General features: G+C 31.4%; 1 pseudogene across 1 annotated transcript in view; it reads left to right on the plus strand.

The window, feature by feature from the left end:
- Window positions 1-17,101, plus strand: part of LOC118183275 (uncharacterized) — a 60,107-nt pseudogene that overhangs the window by 27,361 nt on the left and 15,645 nt on the right. The window contains exons 8-10 of the transcript XR_015038759.1: window positions 1,556-1,740; window positions 8,353-8,481; window positions 12,267-12,407. The product of XR_015038759.1 is annotated as an uncharacterized LOC118183275 (transcript). The remainder of the gene's footprint in view (window positions 1-1,555; window positions 1,741-8,352; window positions 8,482-12,266; window positions 12,408-17,101) is intronic.

Here is a 17,101-nt window from a genome sequence, read left to right on the forward strand (position 1 = left end):
TTTATCATCCCTTAATTTTGTCTTCCATAAATTATATCGCTCGGTGCAGCCATACGAGCTCTCACGCCGGATCTGGGTTTATGTGAATAAAAAATCAGTTATTCGTAAATCAAATTGTACTAACTGTAATCTTTTGGCCTATGAGTATCATTAACAAAATTTTTTTAGTATCTGGAAAGAAATTTTTGTTAAATTTTTCCTAGTACACATTTATTGCAACTTAAATGTGTAATCACCGCCAAGCTTAATATCAACATAAAAGGTTTCCATACTCTTTGTTTTGTGTTGATAAACATGCAAAATATAATAAATAATGATTTGCCAGGTTGGCGTCAAGGATATAAAATATTAGTAGTTGTAAAATCTACGTTGTTTCTATGTAGAATGTTTTGGTTTGAAATGTATGCCAAACAGATACACAGCTACGGAGCAAAATGATTGATCATTTATGCTAAAATGATCGTTTCTTCAATAACAAGGTATTTTACTTAGTGCTGAAGTGAAATTAAGAATCTGAATTCTGCACATGTTTTGTTATGGGGAAAAATCAAATGCAAAAGAAAAAAACATTCCTACAATTTTTTGTTGGTGGCTTTAAGATCCGGATTTTAGATCATTCCGGATATTGGACGACCGGATCTCAGACTTTGTACTGCATTAAAGAAGTAATGTTAGAAAGTTTGCAAGTAACATATACTATATCGGTTGAAAACAAACTTTAGTTAATGTAGTACTTGTTTCAGAATGTATTAAATACAGGTTAAATGATTCACATTATTCAGCTAATAAGCAATGCAGTTTTATAATATGAAAGCATAAATGAAAGATCTTAGACCTTACTGTTTCTTAGCAACTTAAGATCTTGTGACCTGAACCTAGAACCACTATTTGAAAAATATTGACACCCTTCCAGGGTGTTAAAAAGTATTTATTTTAAGATTTTATGCACGTTCTTATAAGTTATAATCCAAAAAAAATTATGAAAATTATTCAGAATCTAAATTTTTAAAAGTAAAGTGACTAAGCTTTTCTAGATGTGAACCAAGTCTGTAGTTTATACTTTCTTTTCATATTTAATTAAAAAATAGATTTTTAATTAAATAAGAGATAATTTAATTTAAATAAGAGAAATTGTGTCAAATTTGAATCAAGTCGAATTACATTATGAAAATAAAATTTTGAATTCTGAAAAAAATTGCTCATTCACATTCTACAAAATTTGGCATTTTGGTGTAGAGTTGAAACTACAGAAAGAAAATCAGTATGCAATATCAGAGAAAGTTTGATTTATGTAGAAACACGTGAGCATTATGCTATATGTAAATCTAATAATTCATCCCTCTGAGAAATGCAATTTAAATTTTCTTGATCAGTTGATTTGGGGGTGGGGATACATAATCCTTTTTTACCTTCTCTTTTAACAGTGCATATTTTCACGGAATCTTTTTTTCACAGAACTAGTTGATTTGCCTCCAACTGACTGTATGAGAAATTTTTCATTTTTATTTGTTATTTTCCTTTATAAGAATAACTTTTAATTTGCTTTTCAATTTAGATGACAATGATGATGAAGCAAGTTCTGCTATTCTTCAAGAGCTAGAAAATATTGATGATGATGCTGACAAAAATTGGGGATCCCATTTGTAAAAATAGATGATCATGAACTGGCTGAAGCATATGGAATTAGGAATTTACAAACTCTTGTATTTTTTGAAAACCAAGTTCCAAACTTTTATAAAGGTAAGCAATAAGTTTTTTTTTTTTTTTTTTTTAAGTTAAATAACATCAATAGCATAAGCTTTATGTCTAATATGAATGCATGTTTATACTATATATATGGGTAAAAATTTTAATAATGGCAACTATTTAACATAGATATAGAATACATATGTTTCACATCTTCAGTGACCTTCAGTGTAGTCACTAGCATTGTCTTCTAATTGCCAATAACATGGAAGTTGTAAGATGCCACTTGCAGTTTCTGTTCTGTTATTAATTTAATACTGTGGCTGAAGAATCCGAGGAACATTTCTGAAGTAATTGCCATGAAGTAGTTTCTTTACTACAGGTACTGAATCAAAGTGATAGTAGGTTACATCTCAGAATGGTGAAACATTTTCCAGCCTCATCAATTTACCAAACACACCTTCTGCTGCGTGTTTCCGAGCATTATGTTGTGAAATGATGTGTAGTCTTCCAGAAAGATTTCCCACATTTTTTTTTCGAAAATGGTTACAGTTTGTGCTCAGAATTATACTACTGCACCTTTTGAGGAGTTGCACAGTTACACTCGAAAATCAACTTAACTTGCATTATGCTTTAGTCCCACTTAAATTCGTGGTCTTTGCAGTGATCCGTAATGATCACGCAATGATAAGCATTTCATTCAAGGCTATTGAACATTTTGCCACTGTTTTGTAAGGCAATGCAGATATGCATCAAGTTTCTTTGACCTTGATGACATTCTTATGTTGTGTGACCTGTAGTGTATTTTTTTGCATTTGCTGCTGTTTTGGTAACATAGTGACAGTACTGCATTAGGCAACCAGCTAATGTGAGGCATTGTCCCTATTACTGGTCAAGTACATGAAGTAGAAGAAATAAAACTGCTTGTTGTGAGGTTAAGTCAGATATATAATTAATGTGTGGTATAAGCAGTTTTATCTGATTTTGTTGCATGTCGTGAGGTAAAGTTAGATATGTAACTAATGCATGGTACAAGCAGTGTTATCTGGTTTCATTGCATTTCATCTCTACAAAAGCATCACCTGTACTAAGTTTCATCCCTTGTACATGCATAAACTTATGCATTTTTATGAATTATTTGTATTTATAACTTGTTTCTATTAAGTTTGGCATGTTTTAGTTTATTGAGTCCTAAAATTAGTTCATACTTTCTTTTCGTTTAATTAATTTTCTTATAAAAGGCTTCAGATGAATTCTGTTAAAGTGGCCTTTAGTTAAATTGGGTAAATGTTTTCTGCTCATAGTCTCTGATTTTTGCACAATTCTGTGTTTATTGTTATTTGAATATTAGTGTCCTCTCTTTCTGCTCAGTTAAGCATTAAGGTTTCAGTGCTTCTGTTATCTAATGTAACCTTCAGAAGCCACTAATTACTGTCATGACTGTTATATGCCATGCAAAATTAATCTACTATGGAAACAATTCAAAGAAATTACAAAACTGTAACATTTTTGGAAAGAAACTTATCATGGATTAAAAAAAGAACTTTGATTTAGAACTGTATTTTTTGAACTGTAGTATTGCAATATTAATTTAGAAAGACTTTCTTTGAAGATTTCTGTTTTCCATTCACAGTTAAAGAGACTAATAACTATGAAACAAAAAATAACGAATTTGCTATTTTGAAGGACTGTTTATTTCCTTATATATGGCATATCAGCAACTTTTTTGTACATTAAAGTTTAATTTCTTTTTGTTTTCATCTTTGGTATAAGCATATGTAATGATTTCTGTATATAGGCTTGTTTTTTTTATTTTATTGAAATAAAATAATAATCATTTTGAGAAAACATTTGGTATCCAAATAAGCATATCCATGCTTATTTATCAATTTAATCCTTCACGCCCTTTGAAAGCTCATTCGACTGTGTCCTTTCTTCTTTTCACATGCTGCTTTGATAGAAAGTTTGTGATGATTTTGTTATTACAGTCTCTGTTATTATTATGGCATGTGGTATTGGTATTTGTATATTCAAGCTTGTATTTCTTACCTCTGCAATTTTGAATCTGTGATGTTATTTCTTCTCTTCATGCATAAAATTCTAAAATCACAGAAAAATAATTCAGAATTACATGGCTGCTTATTTTCACAACTCTTAAGTCTTGCTTTAAAAACTGAACTTATTTGCTTCAGTGTGATAAATAAATTTCAATGTATTTTTTGGATATAATTGTAAAATTTGCTTGTCACTGTTTTTCTACTCCATTACATCTTGAAATGTTTAGGTATTCTTACTTCCATGTTTTGACCAAGGATAAAAATTTCAACACGCAACTACAAATTTCAACTGGATATTTTTGTAAAAATATAAGTGTTCAAGATCAAGAATTTTCTTGAACTTACCAGTAACTCAACATCTCTTCTCATTATTTAGACCTAAGAAAATCATTTGTATATTCAGATTAGTATGATTTGCAAGTCTTGCATACATTCTTATTAACATGCTGCTTAACCCCTTGAGGACCAGTGCTGGAGAATGAAGCGCAGTCACAGGACCGAACCCCCTGAAATGGAATACGGCCACTATACTATACACATAAAAACAAAATTACAAATGAAGCAGTAATTATCTGTAGGTAATTAAATTCCAATTTAATAATTCTGCTGTGTGTGGAATAATTCAAAACAAGAAACGATGCACAGAACAATGGTGGCTTTTTTCGCCGAGCAAGTAAGATGCATCACGTATCGAGAAAGCTGATATCTTTTCCCTTCTGTAATAATGCTGTAAAGTTACTTTTAATTAACCAAGAAAGTCTGCATTAAGTTTTAAAATAAATATAAAATAGGACAACATAAAAGGTATGAGTTTTTCCATCATGGAAGTTCGGCGACGTTACACCAGCTATAGTCAGCTAGATTCATTTACCCATATTCTCCCAACAACAACAACAACAAAAAAAAAAAAAAAAAAAAAAGAAAGAAAGAAAGAAAGAAAAAAAAGAAGGAAAAAGAAAACATGGAGCTGGATGCATTTCCCCACATTCTAATAAATAAAATCGCAAAGAATAAAAACGAAGACAAAAAAAAAAAAAGAAAAAAAAAAAGGAAATTCCTAACGAAATAAACAAACACGCCAGTATTCCTTTAACTTAAAGAGCTATGATTCCCAGTTTGTTTACACCAATAAATCTATCAAAACCAGAAGCACAGAACAAAAACTTATGCTTATACATGAAGGTCAAAAGCCACATGATTTAACCGATGTGAAAACTATTTACCATTTACCAACATCTATTGGCATTTAAAAGTTGAAATAAATGGTTCTGTTTCCAAGTTATGTATATGCAACACTGGGTTGTAGAGATTGATTAGAACTCTTAACGTATATGCATCGCTGGGCTGGTAAGGGTGGAATCATTGCGTCACGTATACAGAATGCTGGTCCTGAACAGATTAATGAACAAAGCTTTTCCTTAGCTGTTTAGGGTATCAGGGCAGATTTTGCTTTGTTTCAGTTCCTTCTGTTTCTCACTTCTCTGAACAAAGTGTTTTGGAATTAATTTCTTTACTTGAAACTAGCAAATTTACATCATTGTAACTCAATGGTTCATTTGATGTTCATGGTAAATGAAACATGTTTGCATTTTTGCACAGAAAATTTCTCACGTTATTTACAGCACTTTGTTTGATGTTGTCTTTCACTTAGAATATCAACTGCATGCTTTTATCCTTAACATGATTTAAATGTAATTTACCATTATTTCTAATGATATATGACTATTGGCTGCTTTAAAATTGCCAGCTTCAAATTTTAGCCTTTTGCTGTGCAATTTCTTTGAGTGGTGACCAATGAATGCAGTTTCTAAAAACTTTTTAAAGTGTTTTCATTCTGTTTCTGTTATGAGAATGATTAAGTGTTATTTCTGTTAGGAGTGACATTTTAATTTAATTGAGTGGTAAAAATGCATTCCGTGAGAAATCGGTTTTTATATCAGCTTTTTTTTTTGACTAATCTGGAACAATTTGTATCTACTTTGAAAGTTATTCTGTATTGTCTTATTGCGATAATGTTGTTTTACTGAATGTACAGCAATAATATAGTTAGAGCTGGTTTCGGTAATAATTAATAAACTCTTTCCTTCTATTATCATGTCAAAGTTTCTAATTACTTAAAAATTTTAAGATCTAAAGTTAACCCCCCTTGCTTGGTAAATAAGCTGATTTCTGTTTGAAGCCTTAAAATGAAATACTGTTGGCAATTGAGCTACCACCAAATCCATGTATAATTTTTACCCCCACAAAAATATTTGTACTTTGATGCACAATGATTAAGGACAGAACACATTTTCGTGTATTACAATGCAGAACAGTGTTTCAGATCATTATAAGGCATTCCATTACATCATCATAATACATGATTATGAGGAAAGGGAACAGCTCTGATCGGAAAAAAATCTGAAGAATGCAAAAACCTTTTTCCAAACATAGAATCTAAGAATAGTATGACAGAAGACAGAATTATCCATGTGACTGGTGGCAGGCAAGAAAAGTGCAGTCCTCAGTTAGGAATACGGTCACTTCTGACTCCAGTGCATGATGTGCACCTTCTATTCATTGCCTGGTATGAGATCACTGACAAACTCTAAAGCATCAGGGCCCACCTTTCTTGCAGTACTAATTGTATTTGTGAAATCGTTCAGGTATTGCCTGAGAACATTCTGAGTGTAAGATTGGGTTTAGTTATGTGGGATTGTATGGAAGTATTTGGAAGAAAATATCATTGTAGCCCAACAGTTTAGCAGTAACTGCTGTAGTATAAGTTGCAGCATTATTGTCCATGAAGAGGAACTCAAGACCCCCAACATGTCAGAAAAGGTACACAATAGTAAGGAAAATCTCAGTGTAGTTGCTGTGACTGATACGTTTTAGATGTGAAGCTCCTCCATATGGCTACAAAGCAATGTACTTGCTCAAACAAGAGCTCTGACACCTCTAAACTGTTTCTTTCAATGATGTTGGAGAGGTGATGTTCTGTTTCTAAGTCTGTCTAGGTGTTTAGATGTCCAGATTCAGAAGTAAGACTTAATCAGTTGTTGTACTTCTTTTCTGAGCTTCCCAGTCTTTGTGTTTCCAGTGCACAAAAAATACTGTTTCCATTGATTAAGCATCAGTGACACTTATTGTGCTGCTTGATAAGTTAATAAACCAGTTATGTGCTTTTGGCCACTATGAAAATGTGGTACCAGGTATCCATATGCATGTGTCTTGCAATTTCACCTACTGTCTCTTTTTGATCTGTCCTTGCCTAGAGGAGAAGCAGCATGTCCTCTATCACCATGATTGTTCATGGAAACCACTATTAAAACTTTTTGCTTCAACTAATCGAAATGCCATCCAAACTAGTAACACAGTATTAAGTGTGATTCTGAGCTCACTCACAATACTTATACTTCAATTTCTATCTTCACCATGATTTGGGAGGGGGGGAGTAAAATTATCCAGATGTTGCCTGCAGGTCTGTCTATTCACCATATCATATTGTGAGAACAATTTGATGTCACTGAAACCAAGATGCAATGTGCAAGGGCTTCCACTGTAATCAGTTTCTCCAGTTTGCTCCTAATTTTTGCACAGCTGTATACTAATAATTTGCTGTTGATCAGAAGTCATATTGTTAACATAAATAATATATAAACATGCATTTTATATGCTGCATGCAATATGTATATTCCATCCTTCCAATAAAGTAAGCTGGAAGAAAAATTTAAACAGATGCTTAAATCATCTGACATTGCCATTATCAACAAAGATGAAAATTAGTCCAGGAAGTCATTACAGAATATAGTGAATTGCATGCAGATATAATTAATTTCTTCTGCTTTATTTACGGTTTTTCCTGACAACAGCATGTCAAGCCTGCAGTTAGTGATTGCCTCTTAACACTTCTAACAAATTTTCTAACAAATTTCTCTTAACTGATTGCCTCTAACAAATTTTCAAATTTTTATTAGTATTTTTATAAATAGCTCTAATTTTTATTTGTGTAGTTTCACTCAAATTTTAGTAGTTAACTCAAATTTTACTTTTTAACAACTTTTTTCAGTTCAACTTTTAATTATAGATTTGTGTAAAGTTGAAATAGACTAATATCTTCATACATTTTATGAATTCATGACATGCTGAATGTTTAAGCTTTTTTATGCTTGGAAATGTGCTAGTTTTTTGACATTGTTGTAAATCTTGAAAAGCTCTATAAGTATATTTATTGAAAAATTAGCATATAAGTGGACAGACATACTTCAAGAGCCACTCTTAATTTTAATTGTTTATTCATACTGAAAGTTCATGTCAAAATGAAAGCATAATGGAAAATTACTAAAATGTAATTTTTATGCTGCATTTTATTTGTACATATATTACAGTCTGTGACTTAGTTGTACATATGAAACTCATGTGGTGCATCCTACTAATGGGCAGTTTTTGACTAGATTATAATTGTATGTATGTAATAATTGTATTAATATACTATGTATATAATTGAGCACATGCTGCCCAGACTTCAAAAGAATGAGCCACATCTTTGCTTTGAGTATGAAAAGTCGAAGTTCTGTTTACAAAATTTTTAATAACTATATATGTGTGTTAACTTGAACTTTCATATTAGGTAATTTAACAGAGGAAGCTGTACTCGAATGGTTAAAAGAATTGCAGGCTTCAGATGAGATAGAAACTGTATCAGATCAAGTTGTTGAATTGGTGATTGACAAATGTGATTATCTCGCAGTTTTGTTTTGTAAGTATTCTTTTAAAACTTTGACATTTATCTTTAGTTTCTGTCTGTGTAACTGAACTTTATTTATTTTCTATATGGATTATAAAATACTAATAAAGTATTCTTATTTAAAAAACAAAAGAAAAATTGTTAATACTAAAATATGACTTTTTAAAATACACTCCTTCACAGCTAATAATAATCTATTGTGTAAAAGTTATGCATAGTGCAACAAATATATAATCCATCTAGATTGGTGGTTCTCAACCTTTTTTTGACCAGCAATGGTGAAAGGCATCCCTTTCACCATTGCTGGAAGATCAAACCCCTCCTTTCCAAAATTTGAAAAATACACACACATTTATTTAAACTTAGATTATTTTTAATGTGTTTTATAAACAAGAAAAAAGAAAATGTTGATCTACACCAAAACTTGAGAGTAAGAGCAATTTTTTATATTCATAAACTAAAACTAAATTCTTAACAGGTAAATAAAATGCTGACCACATTTCTCCCTGAAGCTATGAAATTCTTCCTAAGGGGAATTCCCCCTGGTTTAGAGCCCCTAGTTTAGATGCTCTTGTGTCTAAATACTAAACAGTAATGTTGCAAGCAAATTGACGCATCACATATCTGATGTTTCATAGTTTAGAAACATGTTGTACCAGTTATTTCTAATATATATATATATATTTAATACTTAGAAAATACATTTTGTTTTATTATAATGATGAAAAGCATAATAAATCAGCAGTTTAAATAGTTTATGCAGTTATGTTCCGAAAGGCCTCGTGTCTAGTTTTAGGGAAGAATTGAGAATGTATTTCATTGTTCAACTTATTTGTGTCAACTTATTTTCTCATGAAATTTAATTTTCTTTGAAACCGTGTATTTTTCTTATGCTATCACCTGGACTCAATGAAAACATCTTAGAAACATTTCAGTATTCAGTCTATTAGATTGTTTTCGTGTCATGAGAAAAATCTTGAACTTCTCTCAAAATTCTTTCAATCCCTATGCCTAGGTCTTTGTAGGCCTTGATGGCAGTTGAGATTTGGTCAGTACCACGTGAGTTAGAAATTTTGTATGCTGGGTGATGGGTTTTTATGGATTTATGTGATAATAATAATGGTATTATTATAAATAACCCAATATCGCATTGGTTTTAAAAATACACTAATAGAACTTGACCGATCTCTTTGACTGAAACAGTTTTTTATGGATGATCATTCTTAGACATAAATTGTTTTATTCCGATAATCAATACACCTCTGAAACAAAGGCTGTGCTGTTTAGTGAAATATGCAGATTACAGATTATGTCTTTCTGAGTTAGTCGTATATTCCTTTCTAATTTTTGCATTAAATCTTTATTGTTTGCACATAAGTAATTAACTAAAACACATTGGCACATTAAGAATTGTTCAAAAATTCATTAAATACAAAATTATTATATTTTAAAAATATAACTGAATACAAAGGCAATAATGTCAGTAGAAGGAGAAAACATGGAAGAAATATGGAAAAGAATTTTTCTTTTGAAAAAGTATGTTGAAGAACTTTATGTAAAAATACTGCATACTCCCCTACGAAATTACTCTCAAACTTATTTTCATGTTGTTAAATGGGATAAAATAAATTAACAAATGAATGCACTTTTTGCAAAATAACTGCAGCTGTAAGGTTTTTTTTCCAAATTGAAACCCTGTGCTCATTTTACACACATGCAGTTGACATGACTTTGAGAGCTCCAAATTAGAGTTTTTGATTTAATAAAAGAAAATTCCTTGTTCATTAGACTCTTTTTCTATACGTTCAATTTTTAACGCCAAAAAAATCTTTGTTTTCAAGAATCTAATCTTATTCATAGCCAGTATAATGATTGCTCATTCTGCGAAATATAAACAAACCTACAAAGAGATAATTTTAAGTTAAAATGCAACATCTGGAAAGTTGTGAACAGATAAATTTTTTATATATGTTGACAGTATAAATTCCAATTTGTTTTCAAAATATCAGAAAATATATGCCTAAAAGTAGGGATTTATACAAAGCAAAAAATAAGCAGTTAGAAACATGCAATCCATGCTAATTATAATAGAGTCCTGACACAGGTACAGATGATGCTAAATAATTTGCTATATGCAAATTAAATAAAATGCTAAATGCTAGATAAGTAATAAAAAATAGCTTTTCAAAATATGCTATTATTTTTTAAAAATAATTTCCCCCTTATATATATTACACATATACGTGATGTACCAGCTTTTGTTTGGAATAAATAGATTGGTGAAGAATCGTAAATGTAGTCGAAGCTCACAGTATCAGATGATAAGTTTAAAAAACAGGATCCATTTATTATTATTCAGGAGAAATAGCAGTTACAAAAAATCATATCTCCGAAGTAAATAAAAAAGAATTACTAATAACTATTTGTATGAAGTTTACTGCATCGTTACATTAAAGAAATGACCCCGATATGCCTTTGCGAGTCCTTTTATAGCCTCTGGAAAGGCGGAGCTTCAAAGAAATGACGTCAGCCATTCCAGTTCGCTTTAAATATCTCCAGAACATTCTATAACTGTATGTGTAGAAAAAGCGGGAAAAACAACTTGACTACGGGGCTGTGGATTTAATTCCATGTACTTTCAAATAAGAGACCGTCACCATTAAAAAATGTAAAGAACATACAGTTAGAATTTTAAGTGTATTCTTGACTATAGAATTTTATTATTACATATATATATATATATATAAGGTAAAAAATTGCCATTAAATATGCCATGGTGAAGTTTATGAAAATTTAATTTTCGTTCATTTGCATTCGAAACTCAGTGGTTATTATAGATATTCATAGATTAAGTGGTCACAGAATATCGGTATTCTTTTAATAGCAAGTAATTAATTTACTTATTTTTTCTATGATGCAAATAATTATGTTATTACTTAAGGTTTACTTACTGTTTCTCATTTTTATGCACAAAGGAAAATTAGCTTGAATCCATTTAGACTTCTGTCTGAAGTTTATTTCATTACACTTAATTTTTCTTTAAATTGCTATTATTCTTTTGGGAAACATTTGCACCGAAATCAGTTAAACAGATATTGGAGTTATTTGAAAGATTTTAGTTTTAAGACTTTTTAAATGTGACAAAAATGGTTAAAGAAAGAAAGCAGGCACAATGAGATTTTGTCAGTAGTGTATCTTTAAGGTTACTATCATATATAATTTTAATGTGGTGCCACTTATTGCCAAACATAAATGTTGGCGTGAAATCTTATCTAGATGTTGGCAACCCTAACAATACTTAAACCTCCATGACAAAAACATGAACTTGTAATAACAGTAATGTATCATTATAATATATGTAATGTTTAATGGGTGCAGTGATAAATTTGTGCAATTTTGTGAATTTTCTTAAGTAAAAACAGATTGCTGTTTAAGTGGGGAGAACTGTTGTTTCCCCCCATTAACATTGCATAGCTGTTCATGGCCTAATATGAAGAGACTACCACATTTAGTGCTTAGGTGCATATTTAATCGCTTGCACCCCATTGACAGAAAAATACCCACTATTCTTATATTTTTAGATGTATGGTATATTTTTATACACAATTTTTATTTTTAAAAATCACTTTCCTTAGGCCTCTGCTTCATTTCGTCTTCTATTTTGAATAATTATTGAGAGTAAGTGCTATTATTCATTGTTTTGTTGCTGTCAGTGTATGTTACTATTTTGTGTTTTGGCAGAAAATGCAAAATGTTAATATGTTGAACACATCTTTGTATTTTTCTTTTAACTTAAGGCGACTTAAAAAATGAAGAATCAGTCCTTGAATGGCTTATAGATGATGATAATCATGAATTGCCTGATGAAATTGAGACAGTTAACCTGAGAATGTTGAATAAACTGGTAGAAGAGTCACCATTTTTAGCTGTTTATTTCTGTGAGTATTCTACTTTTTGTAATTAATTCGTTTTCGAGTCACTTAAAGCTTTATTCACTATATGTATTTCTTGAAGTTATTATTTTTTTGTAACAAATAGCAGCTGTTGCTAAATTGGATAATGTGCTGTAGTGGCAGAAATGTTGCATTGTCCTATAAGTTTATTAGAATTTAGAAATACATGTAAATTTTTACATCATAATCAGTTAATATATTATACATCATAAAAATTTTACCATCTACTTATTATGAATATTTAACAGTGCAGTTGATTCAGAAGATTGAAGATGATGGTATTTGTTTTTATGAATTTTTAAATATTCAATACAAGAACTGTGAAAGCAATACCTTAGAATAAAATATATATATATTAAGGAAGAAATAAGAATAATATTCCATCAGAAATAATGCATAGAGAGTAGAACTGAATCATTTCTCAATGTAATTGGTATTAAAAGGAAAGAAGGTACTGAAAGAATTCTGTTATTATTTTTTTTTTATGGATCTTACTTGGAGAAATCAAATTGTCACATCTTCTGAGCTGAGAAATGCATATCTGCTTGGCAAGGAAAAAAAAAAGTGAGGAGCGGGTTTAGCAGTTTATGCCTTTATATCTTGTGTTGAGACTAATTTCGCTTCGTTGACATCAGAACAAGCCCTTGAAATTTATGGTGGCAAGGAGGCAAGATTACACCTGTCATTGCCAAGAGTCCTGGCCACCAAGGCCAACATTGCCAAGAGCCAGTAAGACTTTGCTCAGTTCCCCCTCACAGTTTTGAAGGAGAGCACCCCAGGAGGGATGGGTGTGAGGGTCTTTCCCTACCAAAACCTCTTGAGAGGACTTCAGCTTGCTGCATACTTTGAGTGGACCCGTGCCTCACAGACACTATACACGTACAAACATCCATGTCTTCTCTGAGATTCAAACATGGGCCTTTCGTTGTGGCAGTCAGGGTGACTAACCACTATCCTGTTTGGATGGCATACCTTTAAAATTAATATTACAGGAACATTAAATTAAACATGAAAAATTAGCAGTGCTCTCACCAAGAATTGAACCACAGATCCATTTGCTAGTTATATGTGTCAACCAATTACATCATGACAGAATGTTCGAGAATCTGATAATTCCTTACATTATCCTTTGTTTAAAAGATGATTTGGGACAGGCACAAGACCCTGTTGATCAGATCCAGGTTAGTGATGAGTTATCTTCCTTCGCACTTTAGTATAAGCGTACAGGCTCAAGGCTTTTCAAGGTGGAAAACATTTAAAATCATCTGTATTTTCATTGGGGTTCAAACCAGGAATCTTCCAGAAGTACATTGGATGTGTTGATCAGTTATAACCGAAGAGCATGCTGCTATATTTTCTTACAACCTTAAGCCCACCAGCGGCCGAGCAGCTAAACATTGGTGGTTTGTTCTGGGATTTGAATCTTGATGAACAGGCTGGTGGCATGGGGGAGGACTTTCATAATTTTCCCCATGTGTAGCATGTATGAGCCAGTTTCCCTTAGAAAATCATCTGAAAAGGCATCCCTTCCCTTAGGCAGATAACCCTTGAGTGCTTTTCTATAATCAAATAAATCAAACCAAGTCTTAACAACCTCAGTGTAGTGACATAGATAATTCCTTAGTGAACTTTTTTATTATTTCTTCTACAGTTTTCTTTTCCATCTTGCACAAATTCATTAATAAATGTCCTGCCCATTTCTCTGGAGACTGCTGTATTAGTATTTTCGGTGGATCTGATTATTTGAATGGACATCTTCACCTCCACTATTTGTATGTATAAATGCCATTATGCTTATAACATGCATCAAATAAGCATTGGAAACAAATACTGTAGATACCCTAGCTCAGAGTTTCCAACTGTATGCCCACGGGCACCATGGTGCCCGCTGATCATTTAACGTGTGCCGGCCGCTGTGCAATCACAATAAAAATGTTTGTTTTCAATAAAATTCTATGTGAAAGTTTTCTCATTTTTAATGAAATAGAAATTGCTTCCAACACAGGTACCAGCACAAAGCACAATGCAACTGATCTCTTTTTTTTATGGGCATGTATCATTAACTCTATCCAACTATAAATTAACCTTGTAAAAGTAAATGGTGCCTGCTGTCCAACAAATATTCTAGAATGTGCTCTTAGGCACAGAAAGGTTGCAAACCCCTGCCCTAGGTGGTTTGGTTTTGATTTATTTAAGTATGGCTAAGCTTATGAGGTCTATCTGCTTAACAGGAGAATGCCTTCAGGGGGAGCGTTTTAAGCAGACACACTATGAATTTTGCAATGTGGTTTTTAAATATCAGAAACTTATTCCAGATATGAAATCCTGACATTTGCTAATGTGGCTTAATATTCATTTGTCAAACATTTAGAGCCTTGACATTCCGTGCTAAGGGGCATCAGACTTATGTTAGGAAAAAGAAACCCAGAAATTTTCCATTGCTTAGCATTATTGGTCAGAAGATGACATTTTCTATATCTCTGCATCCAAAATCATTCAGAAAATATCTTGTGTTAGCAAATTAGATTTTCTAAATGCATTTCATATTCATAAAAATCTTCCACTTTTAGTTAATCATCTCAATTCTAATTCATCTTTACATTCAGCTTGTAAAAAAATTATTTTTATCGTCTCTTTCCATTCACATTTCTGTGAATAGAGGGCATCAGTGACTGTCTCCTTTTCTATGGCAAGAACTTTTTCAATTTTTTTTCCCTGTTGTTACTTGAGAACAAATACTTTGTCTTCATTTTTACTTCTGCAGCTGAAGAAAAATGCTCTATGTAACATTCGAAACAATACTACTGCAAATTTCCATATATTATACTAATTCTTATTATTAATTATATTTATCTTTCACATTCGTCCTTTGGCTTGGTCTTTTTGTTACAACTTTTTAGTTCGCTTTCTTAAAAATATATTGGATATTAATTGGTTAGTTTTCGAAATATTTGTGATTCTACAATAGTAGATTTATAAAATCGATATTTTCCCACTTCTGTGTTCTTAATAACAAATTATTAAAAGTTATTTTAAAAACTTTAAGTCTTTTATACTGGTAACACTTTTTAAAATTTATATTCCTCATTATATAAAAATTTGGAGATCAATAAATTAGCATATTTTATAAAATTGAATTTGTTTTATGTGGTAAAATTGGTATGGAATTTATATAGTGAATCAAGGTTTTACCAAACTATAAATTAGCAAAACTGCTAACTAGCATAGGTTTTTATCAATATGAGTCAATGAAATTAGTATAGGTTTTCACCACTATGACTCAGAGTTTTCCAGGGGTATCAACAGATGCAAGGGAAAATTATACACGCACAGGCCTGGTGCTAGAACAGGTACAACAACAGCAGTGAACAGATTTCAGGGAATTTTTAGAATTATTTTTAGAAAAATTTTTAGAATTAAAGGGAGGCATTGGGTTGCAGAATTTAGGAGCAGCTGAGCTTGCAGCGGGTGGTTGAATTTTAACATCGACCCTGTTCACATGTACGCACACACAAGCACAAGTTTGCTTTTTTTTTATATATATACACCATGTCTACAAGAGGCAAGTTGTTATGTGGCCTTTATTTTTTAATTGTTTGTCATAGACATATGCAATAAAAGCCAGACTATCCAGCATTCAACTAACCAGAAAGCTCAAGTATAACGGGAGTATTTTCAAATTTTAGGATTTTTATTTTCTGTTTATGAAAAATTAAGCAAATAAGAGATTTGTAACTCTGTCATAAAGCATGAATAAGATAGGATGTGAATCAAACAAAAACTGTTGCAAAACAGTGTTATTCAGCACCCGTAATGAATGTACATAACAGTCCAGTCATAAAATCTTCATTGTGGCTTTATATAAACCTGATTAATTTATGATAAGTTTGTTTAACTTTTCTAAAAAAATTATACAGTTTAATGGCCTTTTATGTAGTTTTCAATTGCATTCCAAAACATGATTAAAATTTGGGATTTGCCTTCAACAGAACAGCATGCAACAATTTCAAAATTACGGGATCCTGACATCAAGAAAAGCGCAACTTATGTGAAAATTAATGAACACTGGCAGTGCAGTGTAAAAAATTATGACAAGTAATTTAAGTTTTTTTTGTATGTTATATCCGTAATTTATATATTACAGTTATTTAACTAAATGAAAATTTATCTGTTCTTTCAAACCTTTGCCAGATTGACTGGCAACATCTCCACCAGTTTATATGGTCAATGGAATTACATAACTGAATATGATGTTTTACTACACTAAAATGATCTTTTTTCTTTCAAAGTTTGCATAATTTAAATGTAGGCATTTGATAGTTTAGTTGATAATAAAGAAAACGACTCTTTCTATTGCTTGAGACTGCAAATTTTTCTTCCGTTCATTTGGTGTTTCTAGCAGGAACTGTATTTTTTATATGCTGAATTATCTGGAATATTCGCATATCCAGAATTCGGCATTTTCCTAGCAGACAAACAGGCTTTTACTGCACTTCTGGTTACAGAAATGTTTTAGATGAGTGTATTCATGTTTTAGCATATTGAAATTTAAAAACATCAGTTTTACGGAAATTATGAAAAGTTACTTTTCATACGGTCATCCTGCTCATATATTACATTTAATAAAAGTTTGCACTTAGTATAAAAAATAAAACACAAAATTTTTTACTCCCATGCAA

Source organism: Stegodyphus dumicola, chromosome X1 (genome assembly GCF_044657685.1).
Source record: "Stegodyphus dumicola isolate Sdum_Otavi_A_Nest chromosome X1, ASM4465768v1".
Lineage (NCBI taxonomy): Eukaryota > Metazoa > Arthropoda > Arachnida > Araneae > Eresidae > Stegodyphus > Stegodyphus dumicola.